Source organism: Lissotriton vulgaris, chromosome 6, assembly GCF_964263255.1.
Source record: "Lissotriton vulgaris chromosome 6, aLisVul1.2, whole genome shotgun sequence".
Classification (NCBI taxonomy): domain Eukaryota; kingdom Metazoa; phylum Chordata; class Amphibia; order Caudata; family Salamandridae; genus Lissotriton; species Lissotriton vulgaris.
This window is the reverse complement of record NC_141694.1, coordinates 1884110180-1884125148: the sequence shown is the minus strand read 5'-3', so window position 1 is coordinate 1884125148 and position 14969 is coordinate 1884110180. Positions and strand designations below refer to the sequence as shown.

Below are 14969 nucleotides of genomic sequence, written 5' to 3'. Positions count from 1 at the left end.
CGCCAGGATCAGAGCCCCTTACTTGCGCACCAGTTGCTGTACAAAAGAACACATTCCATTGTTGCACATGGGATGCATGACATGCCCCGACACACCAGTTGTGAAAAAGAAAGCGCATTTAAATTTTATCACTGGGCATGCATGATTTGCCCACAGACTGCCACTGCTTACCGACAGAACACCCCAATTATTGCCCAGTAAATCAACAAGAGAACATCAACATATTGCACAGGGGCTACCTAATATATCCCGGCTCACCAGTTAACTACCAATGTATTACTTTCATGAGTGTAACCAGCGCGCCCCGCACCCGGGACAGTAATGACACCTGGGGAGAGCATGGGAATCCCAGACCGTAGTACACTGCCCCAAGTGTGCTATGATCCTTATACCTGTTGATAGTTCAGGTGGCGCCCCATGTAACCTGCTCTCCGAGTATGTCGGTTCTCCAGCGCGGTTCCTGCATTTGAGACAGAAAACATTCATTATAAGCTCCCCCCCCCCTTATCTAACAATCTGAATTCTCTGCAATGAGACAGGGGCCATCAATGCCCCACACGCTACCCAGGCAAAGCCTATTTGGAGTTACGAGAACTATTTTGTCCACATACCTTCACCCTTCCAAATGTAATGGTTTTCCTCTCTATTATCTGAAGGAAGACCTTACATTAAAGAAATTCTATTCTCCTTGCCTCTGGAAGTGCCTTCCTAGTGTGTTCTAATGGATTGAGATTCTTCCCATTAGTGCAGTATTATCCTTCTGAGTTAGGTCCTCTTTTGTAGCATGCACCCGTCACTAATCTCTGGTAACACACTGTTTGGTACTTCTTACATTCTGTTTATTCCGGTACTTGCACGAGTGGCACCATTGCCTACATAACGTATGTTCTCATGTTTGACTGTCTGCTATGTATTGCAGTATTTTTCCTCACTAGTACTATATATGCTTTAGTAATGTGCACACATGACACATTTTCCTCCTGTAATGCACCGTTTATACCTCTTGTCTGCTCATATTTGTCACTTTGCTACACGTAACTTAGCGTTTGCTTTTGTAATGAGTTCACATATCGTACTCTCGAGTATCAGTTCCGTTCCCATTGTGAAGCGCTCTGACACCATCGGGTAAAGTCTGCGCTATCTAAAGCCTGGAGCATTGAGCTGCAGAGGCCTGCCAACAGGGTTCCTTTCACCTCTGCATATTAAACTAAACAGTCTAATCAGCGGCGAGCCTCTAGACTTGAAAGGTTAGTTCAGTTATTCCTTGCTTTACTGCTAGGTGTTAATCTATGCTCACCCTCCAGGAGTTTCTGCATCAGGTGGTTATGATTTCATGCACTCATTTCCTTATGCAAAGCCACTTACATCCTAGTAGGCCCGCACTGTTCCGGTTTAACTTTGGTTAATTCGTTAGCATAGATTCCATGGCCCCAGCACTTCAATCAGAAAGGATGGATCAAGGCCACTATTTTCGACAACACTAATACGCTTTTAAAATGATCAACGTTGATAATAGCCATCAGTTATTAAACTATTTGATTAATATTGTGATGCTATATACACACCACCTACACAGCGTTTGTGTGGACCTTAAACGAAATGAAGAACCTTCATGAACTAATTTCAATAACAAAGTCATGCCCGCAAACTATTTACTACTTTGGACACATCACAAACACGGGTCACTCGTTGACCATTCATGAAGTGAGCCACGACGTCCTCCTCTGACCGATTGCCTGCATGGATATAAAGCAAGACCTCAACCAAGCCCCGACCCCTCCCCTCCCCCTCAACCACCAGGCCCCAGGGAAGGCTGGACGAGCTGGAGGAAAATGCATAAGATAAACCTCATGGTGTTGTGTTACCTTTGCCATTGTAATCGATATAATTGTCACATGACATCTCACCCGATGCATTGATTCATAAGGCATGCACTGGCCCTTAAGATGGCCTCCATCTCAGCAGTACATTGCTCAACTTATTCACGTAATACATACCTCACTAACATAGGCTTTGCTCTTGTGCTCAATTGCAATAATGCACCTCTACTTAAACACCTAGACGTTACCTGGGTATATTAAGGTAATGTGCATACACATTGGAACAAAGGGTGATCAGAAAGAGAAGTTACTTCTCATGCATCCAGGGTATACGCCACTTGTGCCTGAATATTACCATTAATTCCATCACATTGAAGAGACATGATCAATTCACTCAGAGTCCTTCACTGGTACATACATCTCATCGCCAGGTTACTATAACAAAGAGCGATCATCTCTTTATGTGCAAACCTTATGTAACCCAAACCAGTATTATGCTTAGAATATCGTTACAAGCACCCTCGTAGCAAACTCCAGGAGCTGCACCATAGGCCAGAATCATGCTCTTCAAAGCTTGGGCTCATGGGAACACCTACTTCCCCCAATTGGCCCAGTGGCGGAACAAAACGGAGATCTGTCACGGACGACACCCTCCGCAAATACACGTTCATTTGTTCACTAGTAATGCCCTCCTCACGTAACAGTTCCGTTCTTCATATGAAGCGCTATGTAATCTGTATCCTACTTACCTGGCAAACTCTTGACGGACAAAGTGGGAGAACCGACATCGCGGGGGAAGCAGCCTGCTACTGGCATTGCAAATAACATAGTCAAAATGGTACACAGAGAAAAGCTTGCGCGGATCGGGCTTCCTTGCTCGAGCGTCTGCCACATACTGAAATTCCGTTACACATCGCGCTGCCCCGCCCCTTACCAGCCGCGCTTTTTCCACTGACCTCGCCGGGAAGGCAGCCTACAAGGCACAAATTGCCATATTTATAAAAATTGCCGGCTGTCACCCCCCTCCCCCCCTGCACGGAAGCGCTGTGGTGGGGAGCGGCCTGACTCGGACGCACACGCGAGCCCCAGTGGCAGACCCGCTCATGCAAGCAAAGCCAGACACAGCCAAGGATCAGCGTGCGCACCCCGCCCGAAGCGTGCCGCTCCCCCCCCAGAACTCGAGGGAGGGGACACGGGAGGCCGGGCGCATTGAGATGCCAGCTCTTCGAACAGCCCCCCAGCCCCACCCTCCCCACCGCCCGCAAGCATCAGGCCACCAATCATCCCTGAGACCCGAGCAAGACTCGGGGAGGACCCATCGCCTGCAACCCGGCCCCCACCTAATGTAGACCGAGCCCAGCATTCCCGGGGAGGGGGGAAGGGGGGGGGGCGGAACAGAGGAACAGCCTAACCAACTTCAAAAACAGCGTCCGGGCAGCACCGCATGTCTGGTCCAGGGACGGGAGAGGGTCAGTCCACACGGCCAGTCAGGGGTCAAAGAGGGCATCAGGCCCGTGACCCTAGGGCATATACCCTCGGTCCCTGACCCCTCTCCCGCCGGAAGTGACATCACTGGGGGGGGTGTACGGAGTCCCCAAACACTCGACCGCTCTATTGGGTCAGTGCCATCCTCTGGCACTAAGGGCGGCTGCCCTCTAAGGTGGCCACCTTCGGTGGCCCAGGGCAGCCTGGCATTGCAGAGCATCCTCAGCATAGGGCCCCTGTAAAATAGACGACAGTCCTGGGATATACTCACCTGTGGGTACTGCATCACTGAACAATTATACTGTTTATGTGCGTGCTATTTAAAAAACAAAAGCACACATACCCTCACAGTTATCACCAGCAACATACTGATATGATAGTACATGAGTGAAAACAGTCAGTGACTGTCAACAGAGAAAACAAGGGACAGTGAGTCAGTACCATACAGCAGGTTAGGGCTTTCATTTCTTCCCGAAATTGGCTCCAGGCAACATGATCTTTTCTTACGCTGTTTCGTCCTGCACATTTGGAGGCTTGACGTTAATGTGAACGTTGGGGCTCAGCAACACCATTACTGCCATTTCAAAAATAGTTAAAGGGACTGCAAGGAGGGGTGGCACAATGAAAATAACCTGCGACTAGTGGTAGGGAACAATGTAAATAAATTTTCAAATGAAAAGAAGCAGAACGGCAACAGCGTTTCTGTCATAGGGTGGAAGCAGCAACAGGCCAAAAGGAACGTTAAAAAAACAAGTTCTGTAAAACAACAGATGAAGAAAGAAAGCGTAAGAAGACCGTGCATGGCCGGTGCTCCTTAGCCTTAACCGTAACTATTGGATCAGCGGCACAACTTAGGAGGCAGCAAAGAAGAGGGACGAAGGAGGGAGCCACTGGTAAGTAGCAGGCAGGTATAAAGTGTTTTTATTGAATACAACAGGTCTTGCAGCAGCGCATGCGCGCTGATGTTTGACCTAAAAAAAGAAGTGGGGGACTGACCTAATTTAGCAGTATGCAAGTGTCATCACGGCGGGCGACATCAAGGCGCCAACACGTGTGACATCACGGCACACGACTTCACACATGGCATCACAGGAATTGAATTCATAGAAAGTGGCATCACAAGCCACAACTTTACAGGAAGTGGCAGTACAAGAAGTGACATAAGATCTAAACCCCTCACATATGTTTAGCAGGTCCATCATGTGTACGTTTTCCCGCATTACAAGGACAATAGTACAGTGAGCTATGGAAGATGATATGTGACTTTTACACCTAGTAATCCCCCAGTATTATGTAACACATCCTGTACATTCATTTACAAACGTATATAAATTATTGTACATGTAATATGCACGTGGTGATGTAAAGCGCTCTGACACCCTGCATTGGGATGAACAAAGTGAAAAGCTGCCTCTCTTAAGTATGTGTGAAGTGCTATCAAGGTGTGAGCCTTTGTTTCCCCTCAGATTCATTTGCATCAGGTGTGAGGCCCCTGACTGTCCCAGCCGAGAGACTGAACAAAAGGAGACCTGATGACCCCTCAAATTTGACCTTTGTTATTGGCCCAACAGGAGTCTTAAATCAGAAAGCCCCGTCCCTGCCTGCACCTTGTTGCTTGTTGCAGATGGGAAGCAGACAACGTGCAGGTGCTGCTACAAGTGTCCAGGTGTTTGGAAATTTACACAGGAACGAGTTCACCACATTATTCAGTAGGGCCCAAATTCTTGGCAGGACAGCGTTCACCCTTCCGCAACTCGAATCAGATGGTAGGCTCCATGTAGATCCAATTTTGTGAACCCCTTGGCCTCCTTGACCTGGTCTAGAAGCACTGATATGAGGGGAAGAGGATATCTGTTTCTGTTTTTAATTGTGACCCGATTCAAGCCCCTATAGTCTATGCAAGTCCTTAATTCATCTTTCTTCTTTTTAGGGACGAAAAACAAAGGAGAAGAAACTGGGGACTGAGAAGGACGAATAAACCCATTGGCCAAATATTGGTCTAGATACTCCAACAAGAAAGTATTCTCCTTTTCAGTGAGTGCATAGATTCTGCTACAGGGCAAGTTGGCTCCAGGATCTAATTCAATCTTTCAGTCGTACGGTCTGTGTGGGGGAAGTTCTTCCGCTTTAGCTTTATCAAAGACTGCCTTCAAATCCTCATACTGCGGGGGAATAACCACAGAGTCAATGGCTCCAATCACAACTGGTCTTGAGGCTAAGGACCTTGCTGGAGAAATCTCGTCATTTCCCTTTTGGAATGAAAACAATGTTCTTGGCAAAAGCTTGAATTGAGTTGCAGAGTTCCGGATTCCCAATTTATTTCAGGGTTGTGCTCAGTGAGCCAAGGCAATCCCAAGATCAATTGGAACTGGGGAGCATCTATGAGGTTCAAGGATAATCTTTCCAAATGCCCTGGACTATGTTTTAACTCTACAATCTCTGTTTCATCTGTAATAGGACCTGAGGTTAAATTCATGCCATCCACCGCTCGGACTGGTTCCGGGAATTCCTTCCGAACGAAATTCAAACCAATCCGTTTTGCATATTGAATGTCGCTGAAATTCCATGTTGCCCCAGAATCAATCATGACAGGAACATCCTTAAAAACCTTGACACCAAACTTCAAATCGAAAGGCACAATAACATGCGGGGAAGCTGATTGCAGGGTATTAGCAAGATGTTGTTGACTTTGAGTTGGCTTGGATTGGTCAACCATCAGGGCAACTCCCTTCACTGATGGGACCTCTTTTTTAACGGTTTGCTTATCTTGGGTTTCTTTGGACATTCTCTTACGAAATTCCCCGACTGTCTGCAATACAAACACAGATTTCCAGATCTTTTCTTTTTCTCCTCCTTGGATAGAGGACCTCTGACGTTACCAATCTGCATTGGTTCTTCTGTAACTCTAATCTCAGGACTCTTAGTGATTTCGGTCTTACTCCGATCAAATCGAGGGGGAATGGGTCGAAATTCCCGCCTCCGCTCAGACTTCCTCTCAGATAACCGCTGATCAATTTGCAAAACTAGATCTATTAGCCGTGAAACTTCTGAGGGTCTATCTGGAATTTGGGACAGAGCATCCTTTAGATCCTCTCTTAAGCCTCGATAAAAAATTGCGGCTCTTTTCGCTTCCGGCCATTCCATTTTGACTATTAACTTGTTAGATTGGGCCAAATATGATATTAAGTCACGATTCCCTTGTTTCAAGTCTAATAATTCGTTATCTGTAGCTTGTGAAATAGCTCGGCGGTCAAAGATCCGAAGAAATTCTTTTTTGAAACCTTCAAAATCATACAACCCTGGATCATTACGGGAGACAATTGACATAGACCAAGAAGCTGCATCGCCACTCAAGTAAGACAATACAAAGGCAGTTTTAGTCTGGTCTTCTGCAAATATAACTGGCTTACAAAGAAAGTGCAACGAGCATTGGGTCAGGAATATTTGCGCCTTCTGAGGGTCTCCGCTAAAACACTCAGGAGGAGCCAAAGGATTTACAGGAGAGATGGAATGTATGACTTGTGTGGTAGTTTCTGAACTGGTACTGGGGAACCCTTTTCCTGACGGTGCTCTAGCCTGGAATGAGGGATCTGCCGTTAAAACATTTAACCTCTGAATAAGCTGTTGGTTTAAGACTTGGGATCTTTTTATGCCCTCTTTTAAATCCTTATTTTCCTCTAAAGCTAGAGTCAATTGTTCCTGCATATTTTTAACTAAAATCGCTAAAGCGTTGACATCTAATCCTTCCGTCATCCTGCTCGGGTGGAGTTAAGGTTGGCACTTCAATCTGTCAGAGACCTTACCTTGAGTGCCAGAATCTCCACAGGAGCAGACGACAGGTCCCAATTCCGGTACACAGTTGCCCGACAGAATATTCTGGCAAGGCACCCACGAGGGGGAAAGGGGAAGTGGAAGAAAAAGAGAGACTGCCTGCGTTTGTCTGGTTCCGCTATCTTCACCTCAGGATGTTTTCTTCTCGACTATTCTGCGTTCTTCATCTCTGTTTTGAAGACTCGACTGAACCTGCAGATGGGGAAGGAAAAGAACTCCTGTCTTCTGACTTCCTACTCTCTCTACTATATGTAATCTATCTCAATAGCTGATAACTACCTGATAAATCTACAGGGAGTGCCACTCTCTCAGGATATGTAGTGAAGTATGTCTTGGTTGTTTCACTGTGGTAATTTAGGAATATCTATACAGGGAAAAATAGGCGACACAGTTTATTATCTCTGACCATTCCCAAGGAGCCCTCTCTCTCTGGACTTCTGGAACCCTCCCTTACCTTGCCTACACTAGTAGACTCCTTCAGAATTCATTTGAAAAAAGGATTGTTCTTTAGCTGGAGACAGCTAACTTGACTTCTTCTGTAACGACTCTCGATAACAACTGTTTCAGGTGCTGATTGCTTAAGTTCAAAACAGAAAAGGTTTCTCTTACTTCGACAAATGTTCTCTGGTTCTCTTCTATCAAGGAACAAATAACTAGGTTTCAAATAGTCTCACTTATCTCTGAATGTCACTCGACACCTCCAAGAATCCTGACGAGAAGATTTTCTCTCAGGAGGAAACAAATAATTCCAAAAAGGGAAAGGGGAAAAAAGTGAGTACTCGGTGTGCACACCCTTCCGCGACTAGCGGGCAAAAACTGGGGGCTTGGGGGGAAGGTTGGGGCAATATTCTCTGTTCTGGACTGACGTAGTTGAAATACGCTGTTCTCCGGCAAATTCTTCAGTTGAAGTGCGCAGTTCACAAGGCGCTCGTGCTACAGATTGACTTGGTCTCGTGCCGCTCTTCTGTAGACTAGAACGCTTACTCTTCCTTTGGCTACGGCCGCCATCTTGAATAGCGCTCACGCCAGAGCATGCGATCAAGAGCAACAGCCTACTGAACAACAGCCACAGATGGGGACCAATTCTTCTCAGCTTAACTTGCCAACCCAATTTACCCCTCCTCTGACTAGTAGGAGCCTGAGTGCTTGCAATCGAGATCCTGACAAGGGCCATCTGGTCACCCGCCCTGCAGGGCCATCTGGTCGCCGGCCCTGCAGGGCCATCTGGTCAAGCAACCAGACAACCAGATGGCTCGGACCGCCCAGTGCCCAGGTGGCATGGGAGGGTGCCATACACAGTCGCCCTTGCAGTCCAGCGAGGTTTACTGGGCGCACCGAGGCAGCCACTCGGGAGGCTCCTTTCCCTGGCTGGCTGCTGCTTGCCTCCCTGCCTGACTTGCCCGGGAGCAGAGGGAAGGGGAGGCCCGGTCGGCCCAGGCCATTTGGTCACCCTGCCGACCCGCAAGGGATGATGGCCCCCATCCCCGCACCCCGGTGGGTCAGGGACAGGAGGGGGAGGCCCCTGTGCTGGAAGGCATGTGGTGGAGGCGGCCTCCCACAGGCCCGCGTTACCCCCTCCGCGTCCCTCTCACCGGCCCCGTGGCAGAGGGACCCACCCCTGGGTGTGGTGGAGGAGGGCGTCCGCAGGCACCCACGCATAGAGAGACAAAAGCTTGGCTCAGAGGATGACGTTCAATAGATCGCAGCAAGCTAGCTGCTCTGCTACTTATGAAACCCTGACCCAGGATCAGGTCGTCAACAAATGATTTAGCAACGGGTGCCCCACAAACATGCGGTGCACTAAGGGCAATGGAGGCGGCCCCCTTCCGTTCGCGCTACGATCCCCAAGTGAGAGGCTCTACGCACCGCCCAACCTTTCCCCTCCCTGAGAGAGGCCGGCTATCTCAGGCCAACCGAGGCTCCACGGCACTGTGGTATCGTAATTGTTTAGGGGGCATTCTAACTTAGAAGTCAAGTCAAGTCAAGTCAAATGATTTATATAGCGCACTACATACCCAGAGGGTCTCAAGGCGCTTGAAGAAGGGTGGGGGAATTACTTGTCGAATATCCAAGTTTTAAGTTGCTTTCTGAATGCTAGGTGGTTCTGAGTGAGGCAAAGGTGCGTGGGAAGTGAGTTCCAGGTTTTAGCTGCCAGGTAGGAGAAGGATCTACCTCCCATGGTGGTTTTGTTGATGTGAGGTACAGTAGCAAGGGCTTGGTTGGAGGATCGTAGTTGGCGGGAAGGGGTGTAGAAGGAAAGTCGTGTGTTAAGGCATTCGGGTCCAAGTTCGTAGAGTGCTTTGTGTGCGTGGGTTAGGAGGCGGAAAGTAATCCTTTTATTGACGGGGAGCCAGTGGAGGTTTTTCAGGTGACCAGAGATGTGGTCTTTACGCGGGATGTCTAGTATGAGTCTGGCTGAAGCGTTCTGAATGCGTTGGAGTTTTTTCTGGAGTTTTGCGGTGGTACCGGCGTATAGTGTGTTTCCGTAGTCCAGGCGGCTCGTGACCAGAGCGTGGGTGACAGTTTTTCTGGTTTTGGTGGGGATCCAGCGAAATGTTTTTTTGAGCATGCGAAGAATATTGAAGCAGGATGATGAAACGGCGTTGACTTGTCTGTACATGGAGAGTGAAGAATCCAGGATGACGCCCAGGTTCCGTGCGTGGTCCGTCGGGATGGGTGCTTTTCCAAGGGCCTCTGGCCACCAAGAGTCATCCCAGGCGGAGGGGGAGGTACCTAGGATAAGGACTTCTGTTTTGTCAGAGTTCAGTTTTAGTCTGCTGTGCTTCATCCACTCGGCTACTTCTTTCATACCTTCATGTAGGTTGGTTTTGGCAGTGTTCGGGTCTTTGGTGAGTGATAGGATCAGTTGAGTGTCATCAGCGTAAGAGATGATGTTGAGGTTGTGATGGCGTGCGATGACCGCGAGGGGGCTCATGTATACGTTGAAGAGGGTGGGGCTGAGTGAAGATCCTTGTGGCACACCGCAAATGACTTCTGTGGCCTTTGACTTGAATGGTGGGAGGCGGACTCTTTGGGTTCTTCCAGTGAGGAACGAGGTGATCCAATCCAGTGCTTTTCCTTGGATTCCGATGTTTCTGAGGCGTTGTAATAGGGTGCTATGAAAGACTGTGTCGAAGGCTGCGAAGAGGTCGAGGAGGATGAGGGCGACTGTGTCTCCATTGTCCAGTAGAGTTCGAATGTCGTCTGTGGCTGCGATGAGGGCGGTCTCAGTGCTGTGTTTGGCTCGGAAGCCGGACTGTGAGGAGTCGAGGGATTTGTTGGTTTCGAGGAATGCGGCGAGCTGGTTGTTGACAGCTTTCTCGATGACTTTGGCCGGGAATGGAAGGAGCGAGATGGGGCGGTAGTTTTTGAGTTCGGTGGGGTCAGCTGTGGGTTTTTTCAGAAGGGCGCTGAGTTCGGCATGTTTCCAGCTTTCCGGGAAGGTGGCGGAGTCGAAGGAGCAGTTGATGACGTCTCGGAGGTGTGGTGCTATGATGGAGTCCGCTTTGTTGAAGATGTGGTGAGGGCATGGGTCAGTGGGGGATCCTGAGTGGATGGAGTTCATCAGACGGATGGTGTCCTCAGTGGAGATTGGGTTCCAGTCATTAAGGATGTGAAGGGGTGAAGGCCCTGCAGAGGGTTGGGTGGGTTGGTCTCCGGGTCGGTTGTCGAAGCTGTTGTTGATGTCTGCGATTTTGTTGTGGAAAAATGAGGCTAGGGAGTTGCAGAGGGCTTGAGAGGGGGTGATGTCGTTGGAGTTGGCTGAAGGGTTGGTAAACTCTTTGACGATGTTGAATATTCCTTGCTGTTGTGGGCGTTGTTATCTAGTCGGTCTTTGAATGCGGCTTTCTTGGCAGACCGGATTAGTTGGTGGTGTATGCGGGTGGCGTTTTTGAAGGCGTCCCTGGTGCTGGTGTTTGGGTCTTTTTTCCAGGCCTTTTTGAGGGAGCGACAGAGTTTCTTAGATTTCTTAAGATCGTCGTTGAACCAGGAGGCGCTTTTGCTGCCTAGCTTGATTTGGCGTTTTTTCAATGGAGCTAGGGTGTCGGCGCTGTTGGATAGCCATTGGGTGAGGTTAATGGCTGCTTGGTCAGGGTTTGAGGAGTAGACAGGGGGGTTTTGAAGAAGCGATGAGGAGATCTGGTCGATGGTGATTTTGTTCCAGTTTCTTCGTAGAGTAGGTTGAGGATGGTTGTGAGTTGTGGTCTTATTGTAGCTAAAGTGAACGCAGCTGTGGTCCGTCCAATGTAGAGTTGTGGTGTGACTGAAGGAGACATGTTTGCTGGAGGTGAAGATAGGGTCGAGTATGTGACCTGCGATGTGGGTGGGGGTAGTGACAAAAGGTTTGAGTCCGAGGTTGGCGAGATTGTCCAGAAGGGTGGTGGCGTTGCTGTCATTGCTCTTTTCCGGGTGAAAGTTGAGGGCTCCCAGTAGAATGTATTCATCGGAAGGGAGGGCGTGAGGGGTGATTAAGTCAGTGATGTCGTCGCTGAATTGTGCACGGGATCCTGGAGGTCGGTAGAGGAGGGTGCCTCTGAGTGTGGTTTTGGGGTCGGTGTGGATCTGGAAGTGAAGGTGTTCGGCGCTGGTAAGGTTGTCGTCTGAGCTGGTAGAGATGCGGATGGAGTTCTTATGGATGATAGCGATGCCTCCTCCTGTTTGGTTGATGCGGTCCTTACGGATGATTTTGTAGCCTTCCGGGATGGCAATAGTGATGTCTGGGGCGGAAGAGGCGTTCATCCATGTTTCTGTTAGGAAGGCGACGTCCGGAGAGATGGTGTCTAGTAGATTCCAGAGGTCGATGGCGTGCCTGTGGACCGAGCGGGTGTTGAGCAGGATGCATTTTAGGTGGTTGGGGTCAGATAACTGTTTTGTGTTCGAGGATGAGGGAATGTTCTTGGTGCCGTCGAACTTGCAGGAGTTGCAAGAGAAGGGTCCATGGGTGTGTCTAGGAGCGGCTTGGACGCAGTTGGGGAGACGGCCGGGGTTTAGAGCTAAGAGGGTGGTGGAGTCGTATGTAAACCGGGTGGGGCAGGAGGTACGAGGGCCAGGGGGTCTAGCGCTGGGCGCGGTCCAGGCGCGGACGGGCGTAGACGGGCTTACCTTTGGCGCACCTTCGGCGCGAATGGGGCGCGGTCGCTGCGCGTGAACGCTGCGCGCAAGAGCATCTGTAGGGTAAAACTAACCTGTCTCACAACGGTCTAAACCCAGCTCACGTTCCTTATTAGTGAGTGAACAATATCAAAAAGCGACGTCGCTATGAACGCTTGGCCGCCACAAGCCAGATATCCCTGTGGTAACTTTTCTGACACCTCCTGCTTGAAACCCAAAAGGTCAGAAGGATCATGAGGCCCGCTTTCACGGTCTGTATTCATACTGAAAATTGAGATCAAGTGAGCTTTTGCCCTTCTGCTCCGCGGGAGGTTTCTGTCCTCCCTGAGCTCGCCTTAGGATACCTGCATTATCGTTTGACAGGTGTACCGCCCCAGTCAAACTCCCCACCTGCCACTGTCCCCGGAGCGGGTCGTGCTCGGCTTGCACCGGGCACTTGGAGCCAGAAGCAAGAGCCCCACAGGGCTCGCACTCCCGCCTCACCGGGTAAGTGAAAAAACAATAAGAGTAGTGGTATTTCACCGGCGGCGCGAAAGCCTCCCACTTATCCTACACCTCTCATGTCTCTTCACATTGCCAGACTAGAGTCAAGCTCAACAGGCCTTCTTTCCCTGCTGATCATGCCCCTGTTCTCTTGGTTGTTGTTTTGCTAGATAGTAGGTAGGAACAGTGGGAATCGCGTTCATCCTTTCATGCGCGTCACTAATTAGATGATGGGACATTTGGCTATTTCTGTAGTACCTCGCAGTGGCTCATTCTGGGTAATTATGCTGCCCATCAGCATCAATTCGGTTTTGCTTCTAACAATACAATATTCTTTCGCTACTGAGTACAGCCACACTGAGCGCTGTCCTCACTGGAACTGTGATCACGTATAGGCCAGAGATAGTACACCCTGCAGTACTATTCCAACAACTTAAAATTGTCTACGAACAGTCCTGAGAAATTAAAATATGATTAGCAGGACATCTATAATCAATGTGTGATAAATATGTGTACGAGATTATTTGAGATCTATTCATCATTCAAGACATTTCAATAAGTATGATGTACACAACTATATTTAGGAGATGGTGGGCTGGCTGGCTGGCGTTGCTGGGGTACGAGGTGGTGGTTTCAGAGTCTGGTGTCTAGTCATTGAAGTTGTCACAGGGCCTGTGTTGCAGCCAGTCCCTTCTTCCAACTCCCTGCAGGCATCCAACATCACACTCTGCACAGGTTTGGGCCCTGTGCAACGGAGTTGGTCACAGGTCTTGGCTGCCGTCAAGTCCTGTGGCCAAACCCACAACCGCCTGTCAACCCCACACTACCAAACAACCTTTACAGTATTCAATGTAGGGTTGGCCTTCAGGCCCTGGGGCCAAAATACATATATTAAGGGGAGGGTCCCCTCGCTGACCCTAAATTGGACCCATGGACCCCACCCCCAGGACCAAAAACGAATAAACAGGGGTGGAGCATGCCTCCACGAAGCCATTATAGGTCTTGAGCACCACAACCTCTATGGGCCAAATACAATAAGAAATCAGAGAGAGGCCACATGACCCCTAACACAAGCATCATTAGGCCCAGTGGACCCCATGCCCCTGGGCCACAATTTTGTGGGAGGAGCGCAGGCAGCCTATCTCCCCAATCCTTATTAAGCCAGAGAACCCTATAACTGATGCCAATTATATATATTTTTTTTATAAATGGGAGGAGTGTCATGTGGTCCCCCTCCCTGAGCCTTAAGAGGCCAAGAGGATCCCTTTTTCCAGGGCCAAAGCAATAAAATATGGACGGGAACTCATGTGCCACACCTCCATGAGCATCCTTAGGCGCTGAGGGCTTAATCCCCCAGTGCATTATGTATTTTAAAGGGGCAAGAAGCCATGTTGCACCTTCCTCAAACCTCCTTAGGTCCTGGGGACTCCATACCCAGGCCTTTTTAGGTCTCGCATGCGCTGCATGGCAAAAATACCTTTTGTGATTGCACTGGCTTTTCAGCCAATAACGTGCCCGCGTGCCATTGCACTCAAAGGCAGCCCGTGCTTGTTTGGCAATTTATTTGTGGAGCGATCGTCGCCATTATCGCTCCCGCAAGTGAATTGCCAGGCTCCCCTCCTCCCCCTGCTGCACTTGCCTCGCCATGCTGCCGTGCGCGGTCAAAAGAATAATAGATTTCAAGTAGTGGCACGGTTAGCATGAACTACTTGAACTAGAACAATAAATGTGCAACTGCCTGAAGATTTAAGGCATTGTTAGCAGCCATCTTAGAGTGGGTGCATTTCAGTGGGAATAGTCGCATCTTAGAGTGGCTAAAAGCCCCTTTGAGCAACCCTCGAGCAGCTCCTGGTTACACAACGTTTACATACGAGCCGGGGTCTTTTGGAGAGGGTGTGGCGTTTGGCAGACTTTGGAACGTGGGAACCTGGTTGGAGTCTCGGCGTCTGCTCAACTTTCTGTGATTCTGGGCAAATCACTTAATCTACCTGTGTCTTAAAAAAGCAGAATGCATCTTTCTTTTATGCAGCTGGGTATCATGTAAAGCATTGCAATACCTTGGCTCAAGTTTGCGCTATATAAAAGTGCAAAAATACGTATAAAGGTAATTGGAGACAGCTGCAATGTTTACTTGCATTGATGTGGCGGAGCTCCTCAGTGAAGTCCTCTCCTCTGTCAACCGATTCTGAATAGGTGAAGGGCAGCAGTCACTCTGGCTTCCACGAGAGAAATCTATTG

At 49.2% G+C, this 14969-nt stretch overlaps 1 pseudogene; it reads right to left on the bottom strand.

The window, feature by feature from the left end:
- Nucleotides 1–12302: 12302 nt before the first annotated feature.
- Nucleotides 12303–12867, bottom strand: LOC147709773 (28S ribosomal RNA; annotated as a pseudogene; the record flags this gene model as incomplete).
- Nucleotides 12868–14969: the final 2102 nt, after the last annotated feature.